Source organism: Lepus europaeus, chromosome 10 (assembly GCF_033115175.1).
Source record: "Lepus europaeus isolate LE1 chromosome 10, mLepTim1.pri, whole genome shotgun sequence".
In the NCBI taxonomy this organism is placed as follows: Eukaryota; Metazoa; Chordata; class Mammalia; order Lagomorpha; family Leporidae; genus Lepus; species Lepus europaeus.
The window spans coordinates 26,749,906-26,763,573 of NC_084836.1; positions in this window are offsets into that span (position 1 = coordinate 26,749,906).

The window sequence follows — 13,668 nt, forward strand, 5'->3', positions numbered from 1 at the left end:
CTACTGGATCAATCTGAAGTCAAGTCAGGAGCAAGGAGCATCTTCTGGGTCTCCTACATGAGTGCAGGGGCCCAAGGCCTTGGACCATCTTCTGCTGCTTTCCCAGGCACATTAGCAGGGAGCTGGATTGGAAGTAGAGCAGCTGAGACTCAAATCGGCACCCATATGGGATGCCGGTGCCACAGGCAATGGCTTTACCTGCCATATCACAGCACCAACCCCAGTACCATACACTTTAGTGGCAGGCTGGAATTGGAACTTGGGTTTCCTAGGTGCTGATTCTTTGAATGTAGAGCTCACCCAAGGGCCCTGCTGATGGCAGACCAATTGAGATTGGTGCTTTGGAGTCTGGCTTTAGGGTCATTTGCATATTACTGAGTACATTTATTAGACTCTGATTAGAAGGAAAAGGGTTTCAGCAGAAGAGGCTGAGGCTTACAGACACCTGTCACTTCCTCCAAATCGTCTCTTCCCTTCCCTACTCTGTTCCCACTGCCCCCACAATGAAACCCTAATGTCTCTCACTCAGTTGTCTCATCAGCTTATTGAAAGGAAATGATGGGGCCGGCGCTGTGGCACAATGGGTAAAGCTGCTGCCTACAGTGCTGGCATCCCATATGAGAGCCGGTTTGAGTCCCAGCTGTTCCACTTCCAATCCAGCTCTCTGCTATGGCCTGGGAAAGCAGTAGAAAATGGCTCAAGTCCTTGGGCCCCTGCACCTGTGTGGGAAGACCCAGAAGAAACTCCTAACTTTAAATCGGCGCAGCTCCAGCTGTTGCAGCCAACTGAGGAGTGAACCAGTGGATGGAAGACCTCTCTCTCTCTCTCTCTCTCTCTCTCTCTCTTTCTGCCTTTCCTTCTCTGTGTAACTCTGAATTTCAAATAAATAAATAAATATTTCTAAAAAAAAAAGGAAATGATACTAAGAGAATTAAGAGGTGCTGGGTTTATGGGTTTAGAGCTCTACAGTCCAGACTTGGGATCAGAGGATCTGGGTATACAGTCTCCCCTGCCAACTGGGTGATGTGGGTGAAAATACTTCTTTCTTTGAGCTCCACTTTCTTCAAATAAAGGGATTTAAAATTCCATTCTAGTTCCAAATTTTTATAAGATAGCAAATCAAGTGAATTCGTATTTCTCCAGGGAAAATGTCCAAGGATTTCCCTCAGGCCCCTCCAATAATACAAAGATTCACATGGGACCCTCAGGCATGCACAGAGCCCGCCAGTCTTTTCTCCCCATTGCCCGGGTCTTCTCCTTCCCTGTCCACCTCTCTAAATGCTAGGCATCCTCCACAGGCAATGTAGACGTCTCCTTCCAAGACCAATGGCACCTGCTGTCTGAATCTTGACTAATTGGACAGGACATCATTTTGGAGCCAGAGTGCGTCAGTCTCTTACTGCACCACCAGAAAATTTGCTATTAGGTAAGGACTGATTGATTGCTGACATGAAAATGTCAATCTAATGTGCAGGGGCAGAATTTGAGCAAGCTAGTAAGAGGGTTATTTGAGAGACCAACATACTCTTAAACATTTTCCTGCACCATGAATATAGGACTGTCCTTGGCGGTGCCCTGTCCGGGCAAGTGCACTGGAGCACTTTCTAGCGCCGCTAGCAGAGTAGGAGAGACTCCGCTCTCTTTATTACCGCTCGTTCCACAAATATTCACTGAGTAACAACTCCGGGCCAGGGACTGGGCTGAGTGCTTTCCATGAGTCACCTCACTTGACCCCCAGGATAATCCTATGGTGTGGCTATTACTATGGTTTCTGTCTTACAAACGAGGAAACAGGAGCTCAAGGGGTGTTGAATAACTTGCCCAAGGTCAGCAGCTATGAGTAGTGAGCCAAGAGCCAAATCCAGATCATCTGATTATAGAACCCGAGATCCGAGCCAGGATACCAGAAAGCTCTTCACAGGACACAGGCTTCTACCTCTTGGAGCCTGGGAACTGGAAGGGGAGAGAAGCCAGCGAACAGGTCAGCTGAATGGAACCAGACACTGCAGGGCAAGCACAGGGTGCCAGGGAGCACACAGCAGCGCCAACGGCAGGCCCCTGCGATGAAGCCATGTCTAAGTGATGCTTCCCAGGGTGAACCGAGTCAGCCAGAAAAAGCAGGTGCCCTTCAAACAGAAGACCCAGCGGACACTACGATGAACTGATAGAGAGCGGAGCATGGCTCTCCTCTCTGCACAAATGCAGGCAGTGCAGGAGGACTGCAGGGTGGAGCACAGGCAAGGAAACAAGGCTGGAGAGGTAGCCTGGGGCCACAGCACGAAGGGCCTGGTCTGCTCAGGGAAGTAATCTGGGCTTCCGTGAGTGTAGTGGGAGGGAGCCACTGAAGGATTTTTAAGCAGGAAAATGATAACATCACATTTGTGCATTATAAAGATCCCTGGGGGTCGGCACTGCGGTGTAGCCAGGTAAAGCTGTGCCTGCAGTGCCAGCATCCCAAATGGGCACCGGTTCAAGTCCCAGCTGCTCCACTTCCAACCTAGTTCTCTGCTAAGGCCTGGGAAAGCAGAAGATGGCCCAAGTGCTTGGATGAAGCTTTTAGCTCCTGGCTTCAGCCTGGCCCAGCCCTGGCCATTGCAGCCATTTGGGGAGTGAACCAATGGATGGAAGAGCTCTCTGTATGGCTTTCCCTCTGTGATTCTTTCAGATAAATAATTTAACAAAAGAAAAGAACATTGATGGATCAGTCTTCTTTCTCCTTCCTAACAGAACACCCCAACACACACTTATTCAGGAGTCCCCCTCTTCTGGGTGACCAGGTGCAGGAGAATATTCTAGGGGCTTCTAGAAAGATTTCCACCTACATGAAGCACACAAGAAGAGATGGCCTTTTGTACATCTGGACATTGTAGAGACTGACTATGGTTATCAGTCGACTAGCCTGAGGCTGAAGCCACCACTTGGGGGAGTTTGAGGCTAACAGATGCAAATGGAACCAGCGCTGTGAAGTTCTGCCCAGGAGTCAGCCCTTGCAATGAATCTGTTGCAAACTGATCTCAGCCATTCTTTTCTCACAGCATCCTACCTGACTCTTGAAACATGCTGCAAGCTGGCAGAACTGGCCATTGTTGTCATTCAAACAAATATGACGGTGGATTGGCCCAAGGCAGTGGGAGTGGGGACAAGTTAAAAGACTCTGCAAAGCATGGCCTGAGGTGCATGTGGGATGATAAAAGACAGGGTAGCATTTAAGAGGTCCCTCAGTCACCTTCTCCTGTTGACTTCCATGGAAATTTAGCGAGGTGTTCTGTAAGAGAGGGTCTTCAGTCAGATCAAACCCCAGAAAACCCTTCTGCTCAATCCAAGAAGGCTCTCCAACTCAGAACATAATGCCGGGGGCAGAGAACACCCCGGGGAAGTGGGGAACAGCGGCAGCAATGTGCCCTCCTTGCACTGGCATGGAGGCTTGTCCTATGTCTGTGAGTAGGCAGGCCAGTTTAATTCTGAATTTGCCCCCTGAGCCTATTCTGGGCTGAGAAGGTCTCCTCTCTCCTACTGATCCCTGTGAGAACTCCCTCCTGAACTCAGCCCTGAGGAACACACCATGTCCTCCTGTGCCTGAAACCCAATGGCCTCCTCCCACCAGCCCTGCTTTAACTGACGACAGAGGCAGGCTCCATCCTAACTTGGTCCAGGCAGATCCCAAGGCCAGACTTCCTTTGACAGTTTTTTTTTTTTTTTTTTAAATTTTTGACAGGCAGAGTGGACAGTGAGAGAGAGAGACAGAGAGAAAGGTCTTCCTTTTGCCGTTGGTTCACCCTCCAATGGCCGCCGCGGTAGGCGCGCTGCGGCCGGCGCACCGCGCTGTTCCGATGGCAGGAGCCAGGTGCTTCTCCTGGTCTCCCATGGGGTGCAGAGCCCAAACTCTTGGGCCATCCTCCACTGCACTCCCTGGCCACAGCAGAGAGCTGGCCTGGAAGAAAGGCAACCGGGACAGGATCGGTGCCCCGACCGGGACTAGAACCCGGTGTGCCGGCGCCGCAAGGCGGAGGATTAGCCTGTTGAGCCACGGCGCCGGCCCCTTTGACAGTTTTTTTGTGTTTCTCTGCTTCACCCAGTGCTACTGTCAATAGCGTGTGTGTCTTTATCTGCAATGTGAGGGTTCTCTTTTGACATTGCTGCTACCAAGAAGCCTGGAGAGAAGCTCACCATGGTCCCCTGGCTGGAGCTGCCTGCCTTGTCTTTCCAGAATCACCCTCCTCTTTCCTCCTCCCGGTGTGGGATGTATGAGGCTGACACATGAGGCACCGACAGGCTTACACTCCCTGCAGCTTCCAGTTGGGCTGGGCCAATGGGAGTGCCAACAAGAGAAGGGAAGATGGGAAGTCAACGAAACCAGAGTGCTGATGTATGTAACTCCTCCATGTAGCTGGGTGAAGGCCAGGAAGGACGGCTGGAGCCCTTGTCTGGACATTCTAGCTCCTATAAGGTAGCCCTCTTGGTCTCTGATTCAAGTAACTGCTCCATCCCCTCACTCATTCCTGCCTAGGGCAGAGCAGTGTTGCCTCTCTCATCTGAGCAACTCCACACTCCCTATGTCTTCTCTTTACCTTGCCCACACCTTGCAAAGCAATTCCCTTTTTAACTCCACTCAGAGCATCCTGGTTCGATTGTGCCTCCTCTTTCCTTTTGGAATGCTGACTTTGCATGTTTTTTTGTGCTCCTCCAAGCCTGCTGAGCAAGACTAAGTGTGTAGGCAGCATGGTGGACATCTGAGCCCGGGGAGGAAGGAAGCATTCCAGGCTGCCCTGCAACGGAGAAGAATTTAGGCAAGGCTGGTGGGGCATTCCTGTGCTCCGGTCCACCATTTCTTCCAGGATGGGCTGCCTTAACACCCTGGTGTGCTTCCTCACTGCTGGGAGCCTTGGATGGGAAGTGCGGCCTCTGCAAATACGGTAAAGGATCTCAGAGCGCAGCTATATCCCTGTGTTTGGAGGTCTCTGGGGCACATTCTCATGGCCACTACACTCATCCTAGGGACATATACTGTTTTCCTTCCCAAAGAGAGTTGAACTTCAAAGTATGTTTCCTGAGCTCCGTGGTGATCCTGGGATACCCACCATGGGAAGGCAGGTTGCTGTTTCCCAGATGGCCTTGGAAGTTATTGCTTATTACAAGTTTGTAATCAGCAGCACTCAGCTAACTAAGTCTGGCAAGATTAAGACCTGAGCTGGTCAGCACACCATGGAGTTCAGCACCCAGGGAAGGCTCCTGTTAATCATGATCATGAGGCTGATGTAAAAAATAAAAATCAGAATGGCAACTTCTTCACTTCCCATGAGAAGCCTCCTCTAGGAGGACAAGAGGATCTGGAATCTCTAGGATTAATACATCCGTTGCCTAGAGAACTATCAGTGGGACGCTTGAGTGAGACGACAAATCCCGGAGACCTAGATAAAGCAAAGGCTTAGAGCAGCGAAGTAAGCTACGTAGTGCATCAGTCATGTGACACAGGGATTGCCTTACAGACAGGACGTGGACACTCAGACACAACGCTCGCAACCCTCTAGATGCATCTACCCCCTGGCCAAAATCCACTGGCTAAGTTCCTTCTCCACCGGACGGGAACTGAATGAGCCCTGCCAAAAGTCGTCTGCTTCCACCATCTATAGCATCCACTTGGCGTGATTTCTCTCCCACGCCCAGACAGTCCAAGGGCCTTGGAAGTCACCTTGTCTCTTGTGATTGAGCTTTCATATCTAAACCAGTAGTATTGTTATTACCGTCGAGCACTCGAAAAATCAGGCCTTCTTTTCCTTTTCAGAGCCCTGAGCTGGAAAGCGGAGCCTCTGGGTGTATTCCACTTGGTTTTCTGCCTTGTCAGAGGTACCCTCCGTATGCAGCATGAACAAGGTTCACCAGAGTGACTCCATTTTGGAATATGAAATGGGATCTCTCTTCCCCAGCCAAGTGACATTGGTGAAGGACTTACCAATCGAACACATAGAACAAGGCTCAGTGCCAAGAATGACCTAAGGAAGATATGACACTACAACCAAAACTCACGGACAAAAGGATAAGAGACAACTCCACCCAAACTAACCTCTAAAAGAGGACAAGGAACTTTGGCTCGGGGCACCATGCAACGCCAGCCCTCCAGCATGCAGGCACCCACTCTTAACAGCCAGCACCTGCCATAAAGCCCGCCGAGTGACCCTGAAGCAAGTCAGTCCGGAGGGACCACAACCTCACGAACTTACAACCACTTGCCTGGTGAGCAGAGCCTCCCAGGCGATGGACTGTGCTCTTCTGCTCCTCCCTGTCTTCCTCACTGTGACGTGCTCGCCTGACTAACCTGGTGCACTGGCTATTACAGGCGTGTGTGGGGTTGACACACAAATCGGACACCATAGAAAGACACAACCATGTGTGGTTACCTTCTTGGGAAAGACTGCCTCCCAGGTATGTGCACTTGTACTCCCAATACCCTCCCATGTCTCTGTTCCCCACTCATGGAGTCTCTGGTTCCTTTTCCAACAACTGTGGCTGAGAAGGGCAGAACCATCTGGAAACCCTAGCCCTCTATTACTCCCCGCCCATTGGAAGGGGAAGCATATCTGAGCACACCCAGCTGGTAACAGTCAGACAACTGCACCGCCAAATTCTGCCTCCAAGGAGCCTGCATGGCCCCCTGGCAAGAAGAAATCCCTTATCTCCATTTGGACAATGGCCACGGCCAGGATGCCAACCTCTTCCAAGGCAATGTGTGGATTTAGAACACACACTTTTGGGTCTTCCTCTGGCCAGACGGTCCTCCTTGGCCTTAGCTCACACTACCCTTGTAGTAGCCTTAATCCACTTTGCCAGGCAGCGTTCATAATGTGCGACTAATTCTTCATTGCACTTGGTGAGAAGGCAGCAAATGAGCCTTGCCACCGCAGTCCACCACGGTCTCTGGATGTCTGTTACAAGTCCACGACGGAACGGGAGGGACATTCCCAGCCCCTCGTCTCCAATTCCTCCAACCAGGAGCCAGAAAAGCCACAAGGCTCATTTGTCTTTGGTTAAATGTGGGTCAAGCAGGAACAAAGTCCTGAGAATTAGAAAATCCAATTTCCAGGGCTGACTTTGTCCTGGGCTAACTCAGCAGCTTTCAGAAAACACTCAGTTTCTCTAGGATGAAATTTGCTGCCTCTTTGTAGAACAGTGACATTTGGCCCTACTCACCCCCGAGAGCGCTTCTAAGGGAAAATGTGACCATGGATGTCAGAGCGGTGGGAGTTACAGAGCACACAGAGAGCTCTACCAGGCCCGGGGCAGCATTGGAACCAGAGGTTTTTTATGATAATAATTCTGCACCCTGGAGGAAGGCTTTTGTTCACTCCAAGAAGGAGTGTCCAGCAGATCCCAGCAAACCCATCACGACAGGATTTCCCCAAGATGAACTCCCTGGGTTCCTCCAGCCTCATGTAGCATAGCAATATCCTAAGGGCTCTGTGGCTTCCTTTCTTTGGATCGCCCACGTCCCTTGCATCTGCTAAAAAAGTTGGGACTTAATGGAGAATGCTCTTAACCACAAAGGGCAAGGAACGGTGTGTTTGAGAGGACTCTGTTGGGTCCCATTTCTCACTCAGTGAGGCGACCGGGACCTCCGCAAGTGGATGCTCCTACCTGTGGCAGATGTGAAGCACAGCTGGACCGTGGGGCCGACGTGGGCACTCGGCTGTGGCCTTCTCTGTGGCTCCCATTGGCTGCTCCATACTCCTTCCTGTAAAAAGGATCTCTTTGATGATGTGGCTCACATGACTACATTCAGCTACCAGGCCTCGTATCCCCCATGGTCACCTGGGAAGTGAAACCAATTCTCTCAGCCACAGCTGAGCACACCGAGACCAATCAGCCATGCACACAGAGAACATGACCGCATTTGGCAGTAAGTGAGTCAGGTCCCACCCCTGAAGAGTCAGGATCCATAGTCTAGATAGAAAGGGTCACAGGGGACAAGCCTGTCATTTAGGGTCATTCCCAGGAAACAAGGTATCAGGGGCCAGCACTGCAGTGCAGCAGGTAAAGCTGCCGTCTGCAGCACCGGCATCCCACATGGTGCTGGTTCGAGTCCTGGCTGCTCCACCTCTGATCCAGCTCCCTGATAAAGTGCCTGAGAAAAGCAGCAGAAGATGGCCCAAGTTCTGGGGCGCCTGCACCCACATGGGAGACCCAGGAGAAGCTCTTGGCTTCAGCCTGGCCCAGCCCTGGCCACTGGGGAGCAAACCAATGGATGGGAGATCTTTCTCTGTCCCTCCTTTCTCTACCTTTCAAATAAATAAATCTTGAAAACAGCAGGGAAGGGGAAGGGGATGGGGAAGAAAACAGGATCTCATTGGAGTCAGGCAGCCAAGCTAACTGCACTGAAGTGCAGGGGAGCTGTTGAAAATTCTCTCTGGTCTTTTTTATCTAAATTGGAGTCATATTTGTCCAAGAAATGCAGACACTAATGTTGAATCTGCCCAGCACTGCACTTGGCCACACCACGCTCACGGTGGGCCATTGCTCTTGGGGACTTATCTGATTCTGTTCCATTAGGCTCAACCTCTGAATACCCACAGAAAGGGGGTATAGAGCAAAAAACAAACAAACAAAACAGCCGCCCAGATATTTGCCACTGCTACTCTAAGCATTTTGGCTTAGCAGCTAAGTAGATGTTATCATCCTTCCCCCTCCAGGCATCTCAAGTCATAGTTCAAACCAGCTGCATTGTATTAACCCATTTCCATGACAACAAGTGACCATTTTCCCCTTTTTCCTGTATTCCATCACTTACACATGATAGGGAAGGGACAGCAAATATCAATATATTTTGACACCAAGGTAGGGACTTGTGCTAACAAACATGCCTCATTAACTCCTATCAAACACTCAGAAAAAACCCATGTACCTGAAGAGGTTGATATTTCCCTCCAGAGATAAAAGTATATTTAATTCTTCCAAAAGCAGTAAAGCCAATACAACTTATTTTGAAATACTATTAACTACTGGCCAACTCCTTTGGATTGAGGATGGTTTTCCTTTATCCAGGAAGCATCTTTCATAATGACTATGTTTCAGGCACAGTAGCATGGGAGAATTTTCCAGAGCACCTTGGTCCACCCAGGATTATGTAGAAAAATTCCTTTTTTGCCAAATGTGAAAAATCCAACTTTCTTACATTTAGGACCCCTGGAAAACATCAACATATTCTGTATGAGAAGCCTCAGCAAAAAGGGTTACATATGAGGAGCCATCGAGCAAAGGAAAAAAGAAAAAGGAGAGGAGACTTCATTGTATTCAGTGTAATTGCTTTTCTTGCTTCCCTGATAGGACAACCCGGGCCTACGCGGGGCAACTTCTCAGTGACACACAGGGCTAGGGTGGCAATCTCTTCACTTATTTCTATAAAATACTTGACCTCGAAAAGAAAAAAGTTCATGTAAAGATCAGCCTCATTCTTAAATGTAATTAAGAACTGAGAGTGGTAAACTTGGAAATGCTCCCGAGTACGCACTGGATCGCTACGGTGGGCTGAATGATGCTTTGCCCCTCATCAAAGAAACACCTGTGTGCTGATACTAGCAACCGTGACTGCGGCTCTGTGGAAGAAACCTCGTCAGAGATACAATTAAATTAAGACTCTGAAGATGAGGAAATTGTCCTGGATTGTCTGGTCGGCCCTAAATCCAGGGCCAGGCATTTTTCCAAGAGACGTGCAGAGGAAGCACAGAGACCAGGAAGGGGCAGCTGATCACAGAGGCAGAGGTGGTAGGAGTGATGGCCAATGCCCAAGGGAAGCCAACAGCCAGGAGGAAACAGAGACCAGGTTGTCCCCTGGAGCCTCTGCGGGGCGTGGTCCTGCCAGCATCTTAATTCAGACTCCTGCCCTCCAGAATCAGGAGCCTATCCACTTCCGCTGCGGTGAGCCACCAGGTTAGTGGTTCTTCATATGGCTTCCACGAGAAACGGGCACTGTAGTCCAGTCAGATCACGAAGCCAGGAGACATAATGGAGAATTTAATCATTTAAAAGAGCAAGTCCTGGGGTGGGCATTGTGGTGCAGCAGCTTAAACTCTTGCTCAGGGAGTCTATATCCTGTAACCGAGTGCCAGCGTGAGTGCCAAGCTGCCCCTATTTCAGTCCAGCTTCTTGCTAATGCATTCTGGGAGGCAACAGATGGTGGCTAAAGTGCTTGGCCCCCTGCCACCCACATGGGAGACCTGGATGGAGTTCTGGGCTCCTGGATTTGGCCTGACCCAGACCTGGTCATTATGTCAGGGGAGTGAACCTGCAGATGGACAATCTCTCTCTCTCTCTCCTCTGTCCCTCTCTCCCTCTCTCTCTCCCTTGCAAGTAATGAAAAACAAAGTTTTAATAAAGGACAAATCTAATGAAAGATAAGTTTTTAAAGATTTTTTAATTTGAAAGAGTTACAGAGAGGCAGAGGCAGAGACAGAGAAGTCTTCCATCTGCTGTTTGATTTTCCAAATGGCTGCGACATCCACAGCTGAGCCAATCTAAAGCCAGGAGCTTCTTCCAGGTCTCCCATGTAGGTGCAGGGGCCAAGGACTTGGGACATCTCCTACTGCTTTTCCAGGGCAGAAAGCTGGATCAGAAGTAGAGCAGCCGGGACTTGAACCAGTGCCCGTATGGGATGCTGGCACCACAGGAGGAGGCTTGGCCCACTGCACCTCAGCACCAGCTCCAAAAGAGAATTTTAATGTGGTATCTGAAGTCCCGACATCCTGCTGGAACCATTTACACAAAAAGGCTGACATTAGTGTAACGGATTTTCCACCTGAGGGTTCACTCCAAGGAGAACACGTCTGCTCAGCATGTTCTGACACTGCACCCCATTTTCCCTCTGTGTCATCACCCATATCCACTGACCCACTCCAGAAAAGGCTGTTCTGTGAAGATAACGGACAGATATGTGGTGAATGCACAGGATACGAGAGAACAAAACCACAACGTTTCAGGGACAGTTCACCGTGGCAGCACAATCTAGGCCAAGCTAACACAGACCTCTGTCTAATCCTCCTAACAGCTCTATGTAATCACCTTCATTTTAGAACTCAGACAGACTCAGAGAGATGCATTGCCTTGCTTGAAGACACACAATTGGTGAAAGGCAAACGTGGCACTCATGTCTCGAACACCCAGTGCTGTGGTTTGGATACTGGATGCCAGTCAAAAGTTCAGGATTAAAGGTGTGGTCCCCAGGGTGGTGCTGTGGGGAAGTAGTGGAAACTAGGAAGTGGGACCTGAGGAGGGGAGTGGGAAGGCTAGGTCACTGGGGGTATCCCTTTAGAAGCAGTTCTCTCAAGAAGGTTTTTATAGAAGCCTGAGTTCGGGCCCAGCCTCTCTCCTCCATTATACGACTCACTGTGTGGTCTTCCTTCTGTACGTGCTGTACCATCCATCGTGAGTCTCTCATGAGCACCAAGGCCTGGTTTCAAAGATTGTTAGGAAAACTCCCCTTCCTCTGGAATCCACATTCTTTAAGAGAGATTCTTTAGGGAATTAAAACCTTATCACAGTCAGCCTTCATGAGGAGAGAGGCAGGAATGAGTATCAGTCAAGAGAGTTCCATTTTTTTTTTTTAGCAGAAGAAAGGAAGGAAGGAACAAAGAAAGCAAAGGATGGAGGAGAGAGAGGGGTGATACACATTATACTAAATGTTTTTACATATCTCATTTATTCCTCACAATAGTACATTTGTGGAAGGGTATTATATTTTCCACTTAATCACTTATTTTAATAAATTATATAAATGATGATTCAAACATTAATTTAAATGTTTATTTTAAAGGAAGAGACACAGAACAAGAGAAACACAGAGAAATTGAGACAGGTAGACAGTGATCTCCCATCTATTAGTTCACTCTCCTCAAATGCCTACAAAAGGAACACAAATCAGACCAATGCTGGGAGCCAGGATTCAGTCTAGGTCTTCCACGTGTGTTGCAGGGGTCAAACTACTTGAGTCCTCACCTGCTGCCTCTAGGGTGTGCATCAACAGGAAGCCGGAATTGGGAGCAGAGTGAGGACTTGAACCCAAGCACTCTACTATAGGATGTGGGTACTCCAAGAACTGTCTTAACTGACAGGCCAAGTGGCCACCCCAAAATAAACATTCATCTACCTGCTATCTGTCAAGAGCTAGGTATTATTGGCGAAGCATCATGGTACGTCCTACACACACAACATACAGAAAAATATAGTCTCTACCTCCGAGCAGCGTTTAGTCTAGTGGCGAGAGATAGCTTATAAAAAAGTAAATAACAGGTAATCACAGCTTTTGAGGCATTATCTGATGGAAACGCATCACGCACTGGTTGAGGATTAAGAAGATGGTGTAGACAGAGTGGTCGAGGTAGGCCTAGACGATGAAATGGATCTAGTCATACAAAGAACCAGGAAAGGGCACACTTAGGGTGAAGATTGGAGTGTGTGAGAGTCCTCCAACTGACAGCTGGCACACGCACAGGTCTCCAAGCCTGCAGGCTGCGCTGGTTGCAACACAATGCATGAGGGCGAGTGGAAAGGGATGAAGTAGTTGAAGCAAGCATAGTCCCCTCAGGACTGGGGGGGGGGGGGGTGTCCTTGAATTAATTGTATTCCCCATGAGCTACATAGTGACTGAAGACTTTTAAGCAGGGGAGAGTCTTTCGTTTATATTGGGTATCTATTTTTTTAAAAGTGCACTGAATGCTGGGGGAAGAATACAACAGGAGGGAAACAGTAGTGTAAGAGAGAGAACTGTCAGAAGCTTCCTGTGATCTGCTGGTGGGGACTTGGCCATGGAACATGACCAGGGAGAGGAGGAGGGGATGACTTCCAAATGTATGTAAGGAGTCATTGTGGCTGGGTGGGGGAGAGTCTGGAAGAAGGAGTTGAGAATCAAGAACGGGATTCTTTGGTCGGCAAGAAATAGATGCAGTATTCCCGGATGCATCCCATAAGCCAATTTGCCGGCCCGGGCCTATGAAAGGAACTAATAGAGGGTGAACTCAACTGGATGTGTTCTTATGAATCCCAGAGACATTTCTCAACCTCACCCAAGTTCTTGTTGTGACAATTTCCTTTTGTTTGAGTCATCCCACAAACAAGCACCACAGGCATGGTTTCTGGATGTATTTAATAGTGCCACTGTTCTCCGCACCGGACTACCAGTGCCTGCAGCATGAAATACCACACAGAGGGACTTTGATGAAAGAGTGTGGCTGGAGAAAGGCCACTAAAGCCAGAGAATGATGAAGTATTGAATACCCTCTAATGTGGTAACTAATCCCAAGTGAGAGCCTATTTTAGTGCGAGTCTATTCCCACTCAGCTGCAGGCACTCCAGTTCTGCTACCCTCAGACTTAGCTCTGTGCATTCCCCATGCCAGCCCACGCCTGACCTGGCTCCTGATTCTAATCATGATTCCAGACCCTGTAAGTTACTCCTGTACTCCCTGTAAGTTAGGAGGGCAATATTTACCCACCCTCCCCCACTGGGAGGCCCAGACTTTTCTCTGAGTTCCATCTGAGTGGCTCCAGTTGTGACCCCAGAGCCATCTCCTAAGTGTGTCTTGGCCAACATCATCCCTGTAAAGTCATGAAAGTTCCTGAGCCAGAACCAGCCAGCTACACAGACTACCAGACTCCTAGAAACTGTGAGACCAACGGTGTTTGGCAT